This window comes from Artibeus jamaicensis, unplaced genomic scaffold (genome assembly GCF_021234435.1).
Source record: "Artibeus jamaicensis isolate MK-2021 breed Jamaican fruit bat unplaced genomic scaffold, CSHL_Jam_final contig_332, whole genome shotgun sequence".
NCBI classification, from domain to species: Eukaryota; Metazoa; Chordata; class Mammalia; order Chiroptera; family Phyllostomidae; genus Artibeus; species Artibeus jamaicensis.
In genome coordinates this window covers 37,501,615-37,516,554 of record NW_026521788.1, presented here as the reverse complement: position 1 = coordinate 37,516,554, position 14,940 = coordinate 37,501,615, and the positions used below count along the sequence as shown (strand labels likewise).

The 14,940-nt window shown below is 44.5% G+C and overlaps 1 long non-coding RNA gene across 2 annotated transcripts in view; it reads right to left on the bottom strand.

Annotated features, from left to right (window-relative positions):
- Window positions 1–3,573, bottom strand: part of LOC128627192 (uncharacterized) — a 35,925-nt gene extending 32,352 nt beyond the window's left edge. For both annotated transcript variants that reach the window (XR_008391350.1, XR_008391349.1), the window contains exon 1: window positions 3,255–3,573. This is a non-coding gene — a long non-coding RNA (uncharacterized LOC128627192). The remainder of the gene's footprint in view (window positions 1–3,254) is intronic.
- Window positions 3,574–14,940: the final 11,367 nt, after the last annotated feature.

The following is a 14,940-nucleotide window of genomic DNA, read 5'->3' as shown; positions in this document are numbered from 1 at the left end:
ACAGCAATGTCTGTTATATCTTTACTTGTCTGCATGTTTATAGGTTTTATAATTACAATATATTAGCTCTGCATCAGGACTGTTTTTTCCCATTGAAGTAATCAGAAGAGTTGGAAAATAATCAGGAAGGATATAACTTTATTGCTCTGTGGCTCAGTGCTGTATCTTTGGTGAATGGAAGAATCACCTCCTAGCCTACCAGCAGCTTTTTGTGGGGAGGGCTGGCCCATGCCCAGCAGGCATGTGCCCAGCAGGTGTTTTTTTTCTCTGATGCTTCTCTTGCTGCTGGCTTCTTCTCCTATTTCTGGGACTCACCCCTAATCCATCCTGGGGCCCTGCTCAGAGGCATGTTCTCCATGCTGTCTACAGCATCCCCAGCCCTGTGTTCCCCCCTTACTTTCCCCTTATTTATCTGGCAGTGCTAGAAATACATGTGAGGTCATAAGGAGTCTCACTATGAGAACACAGTGACAGAATGAACATTTTAAAAGAAAAACTGGCAGCAGCCCCCTCCTAATCACACCCCAATAGTTGTGTTTCTCCCAGGTGTGTCTATATTCCTGGTCCCCACCTCAGTGTGTGGGGGGAGCTGTGCTCACTGACCATTATATCACTTGCACACTTTTCTGCAGCTTCAGTCCGTCTGGGAGGATCAGTGTAGGGGACAGTGTGGGGCCCCACTCAGGAGGAGGAGGGGCAGAAGGCTGGCAGGAGTATGACTTGGTCCTTCCCATTTCACTTGTCTTGGAAGCTCTTGTGACTTTCACTCATGCTGCTCAAGTGAATTCCTTGGGACACCCAAATATTGTCTTTAAGCATCATTCACTTACTCATTTTGTTTATCCACCTATCCCAGCCCATCCTGAGCTATGTCTGACCTGAGTTGCCGGTGGGCACAGGCACTAGCTTTGTTTCAGAGCGCTTGTATGGGGACAGACAGGAAGGAGAACCTGAGCTCCTCTGGCAGTCTGTGAAAAGATTTCCAGGAGGAAGAAGAACCTGGCTGGGCCTGGCAGGGTGGGGCTGCAGGGCTGGAGGTATGAGAGCCCAGACACAGTGAACATGCTTCCCCTCTGGTTCCCACCTTCCCCTTGCAGCTCTTCCAATTGCTCTGCCTCCTCTCTCTCTCCCTCCCTCCTTTCCTTATACTCGGAGTATTCTCTCCCCATTGCAGACTTAGGGCCCCACACCTACGGAGAGTAGGTGGGGTAAGGGTCTGTTTCTTCTCCTCCCATCTAACCTTAGCCTGGGAAGGATGTAATCTGTCTTCCTTGCTGCTTTTGGAGCACATCTCCTTTTCTTCCAGACTTTCCTTGTCTTTAAACCCCTGTGCTCCACACTCCACTCTTGTTTTTGGAGGACAGGGGAGCCACAGTGTTACCTCCTTATTTCAGGTTCCTCACATGCTCTTTCTTGCCCAGCGCCTCCCTCCTCTTCTCACTCTGAGGTGGGCCCACAGGGCTCCGGGGCCTGCTCCCACACCCCCTCCTTCTCTCCTCTTTTTCCTGGAGGTTTTCCAGCACCCCAACTCGACCAGCAGGCCCCACCCTAAAAGAAAACAAACCAAACTTTCCTTGATTCCACATCTGCCTCCAGTTGCCCTCTGCTGTCCTTCTCCTTTCCATCTGCAAGCTTCTAAGAGGAACTGTGTACATGCCCTGCTACCCATTCTCTCCTTTCCCCATCTTTCTTGGTGGCTTTACTGTACACTTTAGTCTATCCCCACCCAGCATCTTGTCTGCTAAGGTCACTGGGGACCTCCCAGGGCCTTGTCCAGGTCCTGAAGCCCTTGACCTTCAGAGTTTGCTGGCCTCGGTCTCCTGGATGGCCCCTTCTCCTCAGCTGGCCTCTCAAATTGCACCCTGGCCCCCTCCACTACTGCTCATATCTTGCAGAATCTCCTTGCCTGCCCTGCCTAGAGCACAGATTCTCAGCTCTACCCATGAAGCTCTGTACAATACTTATGCCCAGGCCGTCTCAGTCTGAGCCCGCGGGGGAGGGGTGGGGTCGCTGGTATTTTTTCAAAGCCCTCAGGTGATGGTGATGCCCAGATTGCTTCCCAGCCTGACTCCACTGCTGAGCGCCTGCTGCTGGTGGGACAGCGCCACCTGGCGGCTTTCTCAGGACATAAAGTGGGGTGGAAAGAAACAACTTAAAAAATCTGGTGTTTATTAAAGAAATCTGTGCCTGCAGTTTGAGTTTGTCCAAGATACTCACTGCTCCCACATGATCAAGTCTCCTATCAAATACAAAATTTTTTATAATGTGCCTGGCACTCTTTTAAGTGCTTCACCACAATCATATGACATAAATATTATTATTCCCATTTTACAGATGAGAAAACTGAGGCACAAAAAAATTGCCTGAGGTCATGCAGGTAGCGGAACTGAAGCTGGGATTACAAACTCAGACAGTCTGGCTTGACTATCACATTCATAACCACAGCATTGGCTGCTGCGAGGCTGCTGTCTTCGCGGGGCACAGAGGCTGGCAGGATCAGCTTCTTGGGCTGTGCATAGGTTGGTATAGGGACAGGCAGGCAGATGACGGCTGCCATCACAAGAAACACTTGACACTCTCATTTGCTGCTGCATTTATATTCCTGTCCTTGGACGCTTCACCCCAAGAATGAGGCTGGCTGTAACATTTTATCCAGGTCCAACGCTAGTATTAGCAGAGTCCAACTTCACCAGTCACAAGAACATTTTCGTCAGCTGGAGCAAAAATACCCTCAGCTTCGCTGGAAGTCCCCTGATAGGCATTTTCTCCCAGTGACCTCAATAGGAAAGTGGATCAAATTTTATCTAATCTCTAGTTGTCTAAGTTTCAGTAAGGTCCCAAATTGTATTCTGGAACTCTCTTTTCACCCCTCACCCCCCCCCCCCCCCATCACGCAGCAGCTCCATCTCCGCAGTTGCTCAAACCAGAACCCTGAGGGGTTGCTGTGTCCCTTTCCTTCTTCACTTCGCATGCAATCAACTTACGCCCGTGTCCCACTGAACTTCATAATAGACTGATCAGCGCCATCGCTGCCACTGTTCCTACTTCACACTCTTTCCCTCCATTTCTCATCCTTATCCAAAAGAGGGATTAAAAAAAAGAAACAAACCTGTAAACTATCTGGCACTTCGGGAAAAAGTCCCAAACCTCAGCCAGCCAGCTCTCAAGCCCCTCCTCCTCCCAGCCACCGTCCTAGCCCTGCTCTCCTCAGTCGAGCCACATTGACCTTAAACCAGTCGTTCGAGATGACTCACCTTCAGGTTGTAGCTCAAATAACAGAGGTCCGTCTGTCCGGAGTCCGCGGTTCCTCCGCCAGGCCTCGGCTCAGGGTCCCGGGCACTGCCAGTCCTTTTGGCTCAGCCTCACTGGTCGCAGGAGGAAGGAGCAGGAGGCTGGGATCTGGGGCAACTTCAGGTGCGCCCAGCGGGATCTGTCGCCACCTTGCGGCAGGGGCGGACCTGGCCCTCTGGTTCCTTCACAGGTCCTGTGATGCCTTGAGTAGTCCCGGACCGGGAGAATAGGTCCCGCAGCGCCCTCCGGGTTCCCCGCTAGCTTCACACTTAACCGCACAGAGCATCTAGCTGGGGAGAGACTTCAGACTTCAGATACTGACCGCGCCCCACTGCTGGTCCCGCCCCTTCAGTTTCCTCGATGTTAACCAGGTTGATTGGTGGCCCGACACATGGGTGCAAATTCTCAGTTCTGCAGTTTTACTATGCAACGTGTGCAAGTCATGTTTATTTATTTTAGGAACGGTGGCCCACCCCCTTCTACGTGCCAGGCACTCTTCCAGACACTGGGTGTGCCGTAGTGAATAAAACCGACAAAAACCTGCTGTTGGTAGCTTACGGCCTAGTGTGGGGAGACTGATAAACAAAATAAATGAGTTTAAAAAGTATAGTATGTTAGATAATGATAAGTCCTTGGCGGAAAATATTTTAACACCCTAAAGAATCTTCAGAGCCCTGGCTGGTTGTGGATCAGTGGCCGGAGCTCCAGCCTGCAAACCCAAAGCCTGCAGATTCGATTCCTGATCAGTACACATGCCTGGATTGCCTGCCAGGTCCCCCAGCAGGGGGCGCGGGAGTGGTGACCCATCCAGGTTTCTCTCCCATATGGATGTTTCTCTTCCTTTCTTTCTCCCTTGCTTCCACCCTCTCTAAAAATAAATAAATGGAATCTTGAAGAAAAATCTTCCCAGTACTCCTCTCCTTCTGCTCTTCTCCTTCAAAAGAGAAAACGAATGGGTTTTCTCTTTTGAGAAGTATATGTTCAAATCTTTTGTCCATTTTTTCTGTTGGGTTGCTATTCTGGTTCTTTATTGCTGCATTTATAAAAGAACATCCCCAAACTTAGTGGCTTAAAGGGGCAGCACTAACTTTGCTCATGAGTCATCAATTTGAGCAGGACTGGGCTGTCAAATGGCTGAGATGTGGATCAGCTGAAAAATGGCTTTCTCACAGCATGTCATCTCAGCACAGTCAGGTTTCTTACATAGCAGCTGGTTTCCCCCAAGAGCAAGCATTACGAGAGACCTAGGTGGAAGCTGCATGTTCCAGATATGTTGGCGAATGCGCCAAGCAAGTCGCTAAGGCCAGCTACATTCAAGCAAAGAAGAGTCCACCTCTCGATGAGAGAAATATCAAGGAATCTGTAGTCATCTTTCACCTGCAGTTGTTTAGCTTTTTCTTATTGATTTAGAGAAGTTCTTTATATATTCTGTGTGTGTGTGTGTGTGTGTGTGTGTGTGTGTGTGTGTTTTGGAATGATCTCTTTCATCATGGCTTTCTTTCTACTCTTTTTATGTCTTTTTCCTGTTTTGCGACTAATGCTTTTTGAATCTTGTTTAAAATGTTTCTCTCTCTCTCAGGATCATAAAAATACTTTCTTTCTAACTTTCTAAACTTCTAAAAGCTTTCTAACTTTGTCTTTCCTAGTTGTGTCTTTAATCCACCTGGAATTACTTCAGTGTGTGTTGTGAAGCAGTAGTCTTTTTTCTATGTGGATATTTAAGTACCATTTATTAAGAAAAATGTAGACTTCCGGCCAAGATGGAGGCATAGGTGGAAACACTGTACCTCCTTGCGCAACCAAGTTTAAAGACAACAAAGTTTTAGTAACAAAAACATAGCCAAAACACAGAAAATTGAACTGTACAGAAGTCTGACAACAATGAACATTTCATCCACACTGGTAAGAGGGGTGGAGTCAGTGGCTGTCGGAATGGGGTTGGGCAGGAAAAAGCAGCAGGATCAGACTGACCCAGGCGTGGGTTGGCAATGGGTGGACCCAGTGAGGACACAAGGCGGCTGGCTGATGGCCGTCACACATTTGCACGCAGATAAACCAAGCAAAGGAGTGAGCAGTGAGACAGACTGCACAGGCTAGGATCCCAGCGATGGGAATTAAAGCCTAACAGCACCAATTGGAAAAACATTCAGGGTTGAGCTGTCGGAAGAAGCTCCCAGGCTCACAAAGAGTTTGTTGGAGAGACACAGGCCCACATACCCAGGAGCCGGCACCAGGGGGGCCAGGTTTGCTTGTGGGAAGCAACAGAGGGGACTGAAATCTAAGAGAGCAGAACAAATGCCATTGCCCCTCTCTGACCCCGCCTCCACATACAGCGTCACAAACCAGTGACTTGGGTCCCCCCACCCTGGTGAACACCTAAGGCTCTGCCCCTAACTACATAACAGGCATGAACAGACCAAAACATTATGGCTCGAGAACAGCTCAAAGCCCCAGAGCCAATAATTCTAAGTGACCAAGAGATAGCCAACCTATCAGATGCACAGTTCAAAACACTGGTGATCAGGATGCTCACAGAATTGGTTGATTTTAGTCACAAATTAGAGGAACAAATGAAGGCTACACTAAGTGAAATGAAGGGAAATGCACAGGAAACCAATAGTGATGGAAAGGAAACTGGGACTCAAATCAAGGGAGTAGACCAGAAGGAAAAAAAATTACCAAACAGAAAAGAATAAAGAAACAAGAATTTAAAAAAATGAGGAGAGGCTTAGGAACCCCCAGGACATCTTTAAACATTCCAACATCCAAATTATAGGGGTACCAGAAGGGGAAGAGGAAGAGCAACAAGTAGAACACTTATTTGAACAAATACTAAAGGAGAACTTCCCCAATCTGGCAAAGGAAATAGACTTCCAGGAAATCCAGGAAGCTCAGAGAGTCCCAAAGAAGTTGGACCCAAGAAGGAACACACCAAGGCACATCATCATTACATTAGCCAAGATTAAAATGAAGGACAGAATCCTAGAAACAGCAAGAGATAAGGGAACAGTCACCTACAAAGGAGTTCCCATCAGACTGTCAGCTGATTGCTCAAAAGAGACCTTACAGGCAAGAAGGGGCTGGAAAGAAGTATTCCAAGTCATGAAATCCAAAGACCTACATCCATGATTGCTCTATCCAGCAAAGCTTTCATTTAGAATGAAAGGGCAGATAAAGTGCTTCTCAGATAAGGTCAAGTTCAAGGAGTTCATCATCACCAAGCCCTTATTATATGAAATATTAAAGGGACTTATCTAAGAAAAAGAATATAAAAATATGAACAGGAAAAAGACAGCAAACGCACAGTTATGAACAACCACACTTAAAAACAAACTAAGCCAACAACTAGAACAGGAAGAGAACCACAGAAATGAAGATCACATGGAGGGTTAGCAATAGGGGAGTGGGAGGAGGAGAAGAGGGGAAAAGGTACAGAGAATAAGTAACATATACGGTAGGTAGAAAATAGGGGGAGGACAAGAATAGTATAGGAAATCTAGAAGCCAAAGAATGTAAGACACATGCACACGAACTAAGGGGGGAAAGTGTGGGTGGAAGAGGGTGTGCAGAGTGGAAGGGAATGAAGGGGGAAGGGGACAAGTGTAATAGCATAATAAAATATATTTAAAAATGGAAAAAATGTTTTTTGCCTTTTGTTTGATTTTCTATATTATGTTTTTATGTGTTTTATATATCATCATTTTCTAGTCCATATTATTTTTTAATTCTACCTTTTGAGTATTTCACTTTTTCTAATGTTTGAAATAGATGCTTTCTCATTAATGTTCTGTCTTTCTTCCTTCAAGACTATATAATTCTCCTTTTAAGTATTCTAAGAACTTCTTAAATGGAAGCACAAATCTTGATATGTAGTATTTTGTTATCATTCTACTCTAAATATTTAAAATTTTCCATTTGTCATTTCTTTTTTCCCACTAGGTTCTTTAAAATGTATTTCTTAATTTTAAATACATGGAGATTTTCAAAGTATCTTTTTATTATAAATTACCAAGTTAATCAACATTGTTTTTTTGTTTCACATGGTGTACTTTTTTCTTCTTCTTTTTTCTTTTATTGATTATGTCATTACATTTGTTTTATTTCCCCCCTCCATTCCCCTCCACCCTGCACACCCCTCCCCTGCCATTCCCTCCCCCTTTAGTTCATGAACACGTGTCTCAAGTTCTTTAACTTCTATATATTCCCATACTATTCTTACCCTCCCCATCTATTTTCTATCTACCATCTATGCTACTTATTTTCTGTACCTTCTCTTCCCTTCTCCTCCTCCCACTCCCCTGTTGCTAACCCTCCACGTGATCTTCATTTCTATGGTTCTGCTCCTGATCTAGCTGTCCTCTTAGTTTGCTTTTGTTTTAGGTGTGGTTGTTAATAACTGTGAGTTTGCTGTCCTTTCACTGTTCATCTTTTTTATCTTCTTTTTCTTAGATAAGTCCCTTTATCATTTCATATAATAAGGGCTTGGTGATGATGAACTCCTTGAATTAGACCTTATCTGAGAAGCACTATATCTGTCCTTCCATTCTAAATGAAACTTTGCTGGATAGAGCAATCATGGATGTAGGTCTTTGGTTTTCATGACTTGGAATACTTCTTTCCAGCCCCTTCTTGCCTGTAAGGTCTCTTTTGAGAAATCAGCTGACGGTCTGATGGGAACTCCTTTGTAGGTGACTGTCCCCTTATGTCTTGCTGTTTCTAGGATTCTGTCCTTCATTTTAATCTTGGCTAATGTAATTATGATGTGCCTTGGTGTGTTCCTTCTTGGGTCCAACTTCTTTGGAACTCTCTGAGCTTCCTGGATTTCCTGGAAGTCTATTTCCTTTTTCAGATTGGGGAAATTCTCCTTTAGTATTTGTTCAAATAAGTTTTCCACTCGTGGGTGTTCCTCTTCCCCTTCTGGTACCCCTATAATTTGAATGTTGGAGCATTTAAAGATGTCCTGGAGAATTCCTAAGCCTCTCCTCATTTTTCTGAATTCTTGTTTCTTCATATTTTTCTGTTTGGTAATTTTTTTCTTCCTTCTGGTCTACTCCCTTGATTTGAGTCCCAGTTTCCTTTCCATTACTATTGGTTTCCTGTGCATTACCATTCATTTCAATTAGTTTAGCTTTCATATATTCCTCTGATTTGTGACTAAAATCAACCAGTTCTGTGAGGATCCTGATCACCAGTGTTTTTGAACTGTGCATCTGAAAGTTTGGCTATTTCTTCATCACTTAGATTTATTGGCTCTGGGGCTGTGAGTTCTTCTTGAGACATGTTTTTATCTGTTTGTGCCTCTTAATATGAGAAGAGGCGGCTTAGGTGTTCACCAGGGTGGGGCCACCCAGGTCACTGGTTTGTGATGCTGTATGTGGGGGCGGGGTCAGAGAGGGAGCAATGGCGGTCCTCTCCACTCACCCAGTCTGTCCCACCACACACCCTCGCCTGTTGATCTGAGCACAAATGTAGGAGTCCGCCACCCTGCGCCACGTGGTCTCAATGCTCGCCTCTTCACTGGTTTATCTGTGGGCAAATGAGCAACCGGCCGCAGACAGCCAGCCGCTAGCCTCTTCCCTGTGTCAGCCCCTAGCTAGCCTTCACCTGGGATCCACACCTTCCGCTGCCCATTAACCATCGGGTCGGGGGATCTTCCCTGCTCGACCTGCTCCACTGCTGGCTTCGCCCCTCTCACTGGTTTAGCTGAGTGGTTCGCTATTTTCAGACTCCGTATTGTTGATTTTCTGTGTGGTTTGGTTGCATTTATTATTGTTAAAACTTTGTTGTTTTTAGGTTTCGTTGTGTGAGGACGCAAAGTGTTTCCACTTATGCCTCCATCTTGGCGGAAGTCCCTTAATTAACATTGTTGTTAGAAATCATGTTTAATACTATTTCAATCAAGCATGGTCTTCTTGTGAATGTTTCATGTATACTTGAAAAATGTGTATAGTCTTCTCTCATTGGGTACAGAGTTCTCGATGTCTCCTTTCAGGGGTGTCCAAACTTTTGGCGTCCCTGGGCCATATTGGAAGACAAGGAATTGTCTTGGGCACACACATTAAGTACATTGTAACATGTAATCACAAATAAATTCTCATAATGTAAGTAAATTTACGATTTTGTGTTGGGCCGCATTCATAACTGTCATGGGACACATGCAGCCCACTGGCCTCAGGTTGGACACTCCTGTGTATGTTAATAATATAGTTCAAATTGTCTGTTTCTTTATTACATTTAAACTGTTTTGACTGCTTTTTCTATGACTGGGAGACTCACAGTGAATTCTCCCATTATGATTTTGGTTTGTCTATTTCTTTTTGTAGATCTATAATGCGGGGTTTTATATGTTTTAAGACTCCATTATTAAGTGCATACAAATTTAAAATTGTTATGTCTCCTTGGTAAGTTGAACATTTTATCGTCATGTAATAACCCTCCTTACTTAAAATCTAGTTTGATAGTCACATAGCCACCCCAGCTCTTTTGTGGTTAGTACTTATGTAACACGCTGTTTTTATTCCCTTTACTCTCAATCATTCTATATCTTTATGTTTTAGATATAACTTTTTTGAACAATATGCAGTTGGAATTTTAACAAATCCAGTTTAGTACCATTTGCCATTTAATTAAAGCATTTAATCCTCTTACATTTAAAATAATGAGCCCTGGCTGGTTTAGCTCAGTGGATTGAGCATGGGCTGTGAACCAAAGGGTCAAAGTTCGATTCCGAGTCAGGGCATATGCCTCGGTTGTGGGTTAGGTCCCCAGTGGGGGGGCCATGTGAGAGGCAACCACACATGGATGTTTCTCTCTCTCTTTCTCCTTTTCTTCCCCTCTCTCTGTAAAAGTTTTTAAAAAAGAAATAAAATATTTTAAAAAATTAAAAAAATAAATTAAATAATCATTGTTGTATTTGAGTTTGAAAATAACATGTTATTTTGTGCATTATACTTGTCACTTCTTCTGTTTCTTTTTTCCTTTTTTGTTGAATTTGATTATATTGTATTATTTTATTCCACCCCCCACCTCAGAAGTTTCCTCTGTCACTTTTTCTGTGTGTGTTTTCCCTCAAAATTAAAATATACATTTTTAATTTACCCAAATCCACAGTTACTCAATATTTTCACCATATTCCTTGACAACACATGTGTTGTCTTGTATTTTAACTCCGATTTTTTTTAACTCCATGGACATTACTGTCGTAAACAGTGTTCATTTGTACTTACCCACATATTCAGACGCTCTTTGCTTTTCATCCCTCCTAGTGTGTCAGACCATCCATCTGGGATCACGTTCATCTCCTGAGTGTCTCTAGCATGTCCTTTAGTGAATGTCTGCTTCAAAATAAATGCTCCAACTTCTTACTTGTCTGAAAATTCTTATTTCATCATCATTCTTAAAAAATATAATTCCCTTAGTCTGGAGTTACAGGTTGAAAATGTTCATTCAGTTCATTAAGCCATCATTTCACTATTTTCTGTTTTTTATATGCATGTGAAGGAGTCAACTGTCACCCTAAGAAATCTTTTTTTTTTTTTCACTAGCTGCTTGTAAGATTTTTCTCTCTGTGTTTGGTTTTCTCTCATTTCACTATGAGGTATCTAGATGTAGCTTTCTTATTGATGATGTGATTGAATTCCAAGGGTGTATCGAGCCAGTTTTAGGAGTTCGTGAGGGCTGGAAGACAGGATCAGCCAAGGGGATGTACAGGCTTTGCAGGGGGCTGGGATCCCATATCTTGGAGCCTCAGTTGTTGGCTCAGTAAAAAAGCGTTGGTGATATTTACTTTGAATTCTGTATTCATTTAGTAAACATTTATTGACACCCTGGAAGGTGTCAGACCTTAACCTCGGTAGTGGGAACCCAAAGATAAGCCTCTGCTCCTGAGACTCTGCCAGCTAGTTTGGAGGCAGAGGTGTAAATAGGTGTGAATGGTGGGTGTGCTACAGCCAAAGGCAGTACAAATGGGGGTGGGGGGGGGCGGTGATTTTACATGGAGTTGGGTAACAAAGACTTCATGGTTGGAGGAGCTTGAATTTCTCTTAGAGGTTGAGTAAATTTTCACTTCTCAGGAGAGAGGGCATTCCTAAGAGGGAACTGATCTACATAAGCAAGGGCTCAGAGGTGACAAATAGTGTGGCTCATTACTGTTTCTGAAATGTTTTGTACTGAGGTCCCATTGGAGAGTTTCTGCCTTAGGCGTGTGTCTCTGGTTGCCAGTGACTAGAACAAATGGCAGAAACTCACACCCCAACTGCAGGGTGGGCAGGGTTACCCTCACCACCTCTTCTCTCTGCTTTTCTGGGTCTTCCGCCCAGCAGGGGTCATGTCTGCCTGCCTCACCTGAGTTTATATCTCACATTTACCATCACCCAAGAGAGACTGATTCTTTCTCTTCCAGTTCAAAACATCCTGAGGTGGGGGCTGCCGATTGGCCTACTTTGGATGAGGTAGTCATCCCTAGACCACTCTGGAATAGCCTGGGGTCTTCTAAGAACTTGGTTTCTCCCACTATGGCCCCTGGTGTTGATGCAGTTCCCAGGGGAGGGGACCTTAAGGGGGCATCAGTCCTGCAGATGTTCACTACAGGGCGAGGAGTCTGACCTTGGCTCTGCAGTGAAGGGGGCTCAGTAAAGGGCTCATTTTATTTAACTTACTTTAAATTTTTTTAAAATTACAGTTTACATCCAATAATATTTTGTATTAGTTTCAGGTGTACAGGATGGTAGTTAGACAATCCTGCACCTTACAGAGTGGTCCTCCTGATATTTCAGTACCCACCTGACACTGTACAGAGTTATCACAGTATTATTGACTATATTCCCTGTGCTGTATTTTACATCCCCCTGACCAATTTGTGATTATCAACTTGTACTTCTTAATCCCTTCACCTTTTTCATCCAGTCCCCCAAACCCCTTCCCTAATTTACTTTTACTTTTAACTGTGATAAAATACACACATAATACAATTTGCCACCTTAACCATTTTCAAGTGTACAGTTCAGTGGCATTAAGTGCATTCACAGTGTTGTGCAAACATCACCACCTGCCACCTCCAGAACTTTTTGATCCTCCCAAACTGAAATGCGATAACCATCAAATGTCAACTGCCCATCCTCCCTCATTTCCTCCAGCCGCTGGCAACCACCATTCTACTTCCTATCTCTATAAATTTGGCTTAGTTGGATGCTAGGTATGAGTGGAATCATACAGTATTTGTCCTTTTGTGTCTAGTTCATACACTTACATAATGTCCTCAGGGTTCACCCATGTTGTAGCATGTGTTGGAATTTCTTTTTAAAAGCTGAATAATATTCCATTGTTTGTATATACCACATTAAAAATTATCTGTTGGTGGACACTTGGATTGCTTCTACCTTTTGGCTATTGTGAATGCTAAAAACATAGGCACATAAATATCTCTTTGAGGTTCTCTTTCAATTCCTTTATGTATATGTCCCAAAGTTGAATTGCTGGGTCATATGGTAGTCCTATTTTTAGTGTTTTGAGAAACTCCCACGCTGTTTTCAGTGGGAGCTACATCATTTTACATTCCCACTAACTGTGCACAGGCTTCCAGTTTCTCTATATTCTCACCAATCCTTGTTAATTTTTTATTGTTTTGGTATTTTTTAATACTAATAGGTGTGAGGTGTATCCTGTGGTTTTTTGATTTGCATTTCCATGATTAGTGATGTTGAACATTTTTTCATGTGCTTATTGGCTATTTGCATATCTTCTTCAGAGAAATGTTGACTTAAGTTTTTTGCTCATTTTAACACATTGTTGTCATTATTATTGAGTTGTAATAAAGGGTTTTAAACAGGGTATCATAAATTGACCTGTGATTTGGGAAAACTTTTTTGGAGCTTGAAACTTTTGCAGTTATAGCAGACTGTTCTGCATGTGGTGGACCCAGACAGGACCCACGCCCACGGATAGGTTATCCCATGGGGAATTAGGCCTGCACTGTACCTAGGCTGCTTTGAGCCTGGCTTTTGCTAAAACTCCCTCACCCCGAATTGAGGCAGAAAACATTTACTGCAAAGTAACTTTCTAAAATCCATACTAAACCTTCCAAAGATGAGTGTAACTGGTTCAACTACTTTTCCCTTTGCATTTGCAAATATCCCTCTTCTGTGATGTGATTAGTGGCATCATGTCCTTTGTTTTCTGTAAAAGGTAACCACCTAAAGCGAAATTATGCATAGTAAATGAAGACCATCATGTAATGTGCCCAGAAAAAAATAAAGGCCTGTCATGGCGAGGGCTGAGGCTTTTTCTCCTCTTGAGAGAAAGGCCATGCTGTCCCTTTTCTCCCACAGGACTCGTAGTCCATGTGAATTTCTTGTGCCTCATCCACAATGTGGTGGACCCCACGAGCCAGGGTCCGCATCATGCAGTAATTGCCGTGAGAGGAGAGAAGGGCCAGAGCTGTAGGCTTTGGGGAGGACAGACGCTGCACACAGATGCCTTCCCAAAGGCCCACCTGGGCTCTCTTCGTACTCTGTATCTGGGATCTGCTGGGATCCTAGTAGACCCAGGGAAGGCTAAGGGCAGCCCCATTAGGTCCAAGGGAAGCATAGGGTCTCAGTCCTTGCACATGTGGCCCAAACAGAGAATGGTTATAACTGGGGATGCAGTACAACTGTCTTCTCTTCTGTAGCAGTGGTCTGGCCATAAGGGCTCAGCTCTAGAACTGTAGAAGTTACACTGCTGGGACATGCGAAGGTAAAGTCTCTGTTTCCTTTTCTGACTATGGGATGGTTCAAAGGTTGTTGGGCTGTGGAGCCAGACTGCCCAGGTCAAATCCCACTTTGCCAAGTAATAGCTGGGAAGGTTAAATAATCTTTAAAAAATTTTTTTTACCTCAGTTTCCCCCTCTGTTCCATGGGAATAATTAGTGTGCCTCCCTTATAAAGGGTAGAATGAGGATTAACTGAGTTAATAATGTATGTAAGGTATCAGAATGGTGGTTGGCTCATAATAACTGTTGGCTATTTTGCTGTTATTTTCACTGAGATCAGGCCCTGTCTAGATTTCGACTGACCATCTAGCTGTCCACAGCTCTCCCAGTCCAGGTCAAGGCACTTTTATCCTTGAGCTTTGTCCTCAGGTTTCACGGGGCTCTCAAAGCCCGCAGCCGGGCCTGTTCCCCAGGCCGCCGGAAGGGGGCAGCATTGCACCATGGCTGACCCTGGGCGAGGGCGTCAGTCAAGTCTGGGTGGCTGCATTTTTTCGTGGTCCCTCCAGCCAGGCAGGCTTGGTGGCTTGGCACAGGAGCCTGGAGACTGCTGGCCCAGGGCTCGTCGGGATCTGGGAGCCCCACCGCCTTCGCCCTACCCGCTCAGCGCAGGAGGCTCTTTCTTGGCACCTTGAGCAGCCTGGAACCGCCAAGCCGTGCACTGGATGAGTGCACTCGATTAGTGCACTCATCCAGTGCACAACCTCCCCCTCGTGGAATGCGGTGTCGCTGGGCTTGCGCCAGGCTAGCACGCACGTGTTTTCCGCTCAAGGCTGGTGGTGTGGTCCTGAAGAGAGGGCCGATCTGGGCACGAGGGAGGGAGCTTGAACACTGGCCAAAGGGATCCCACCTTCATCACTTAGGGTCACACACCAGCAGATGGTGGCAGATGCAGGTCAGCCCCC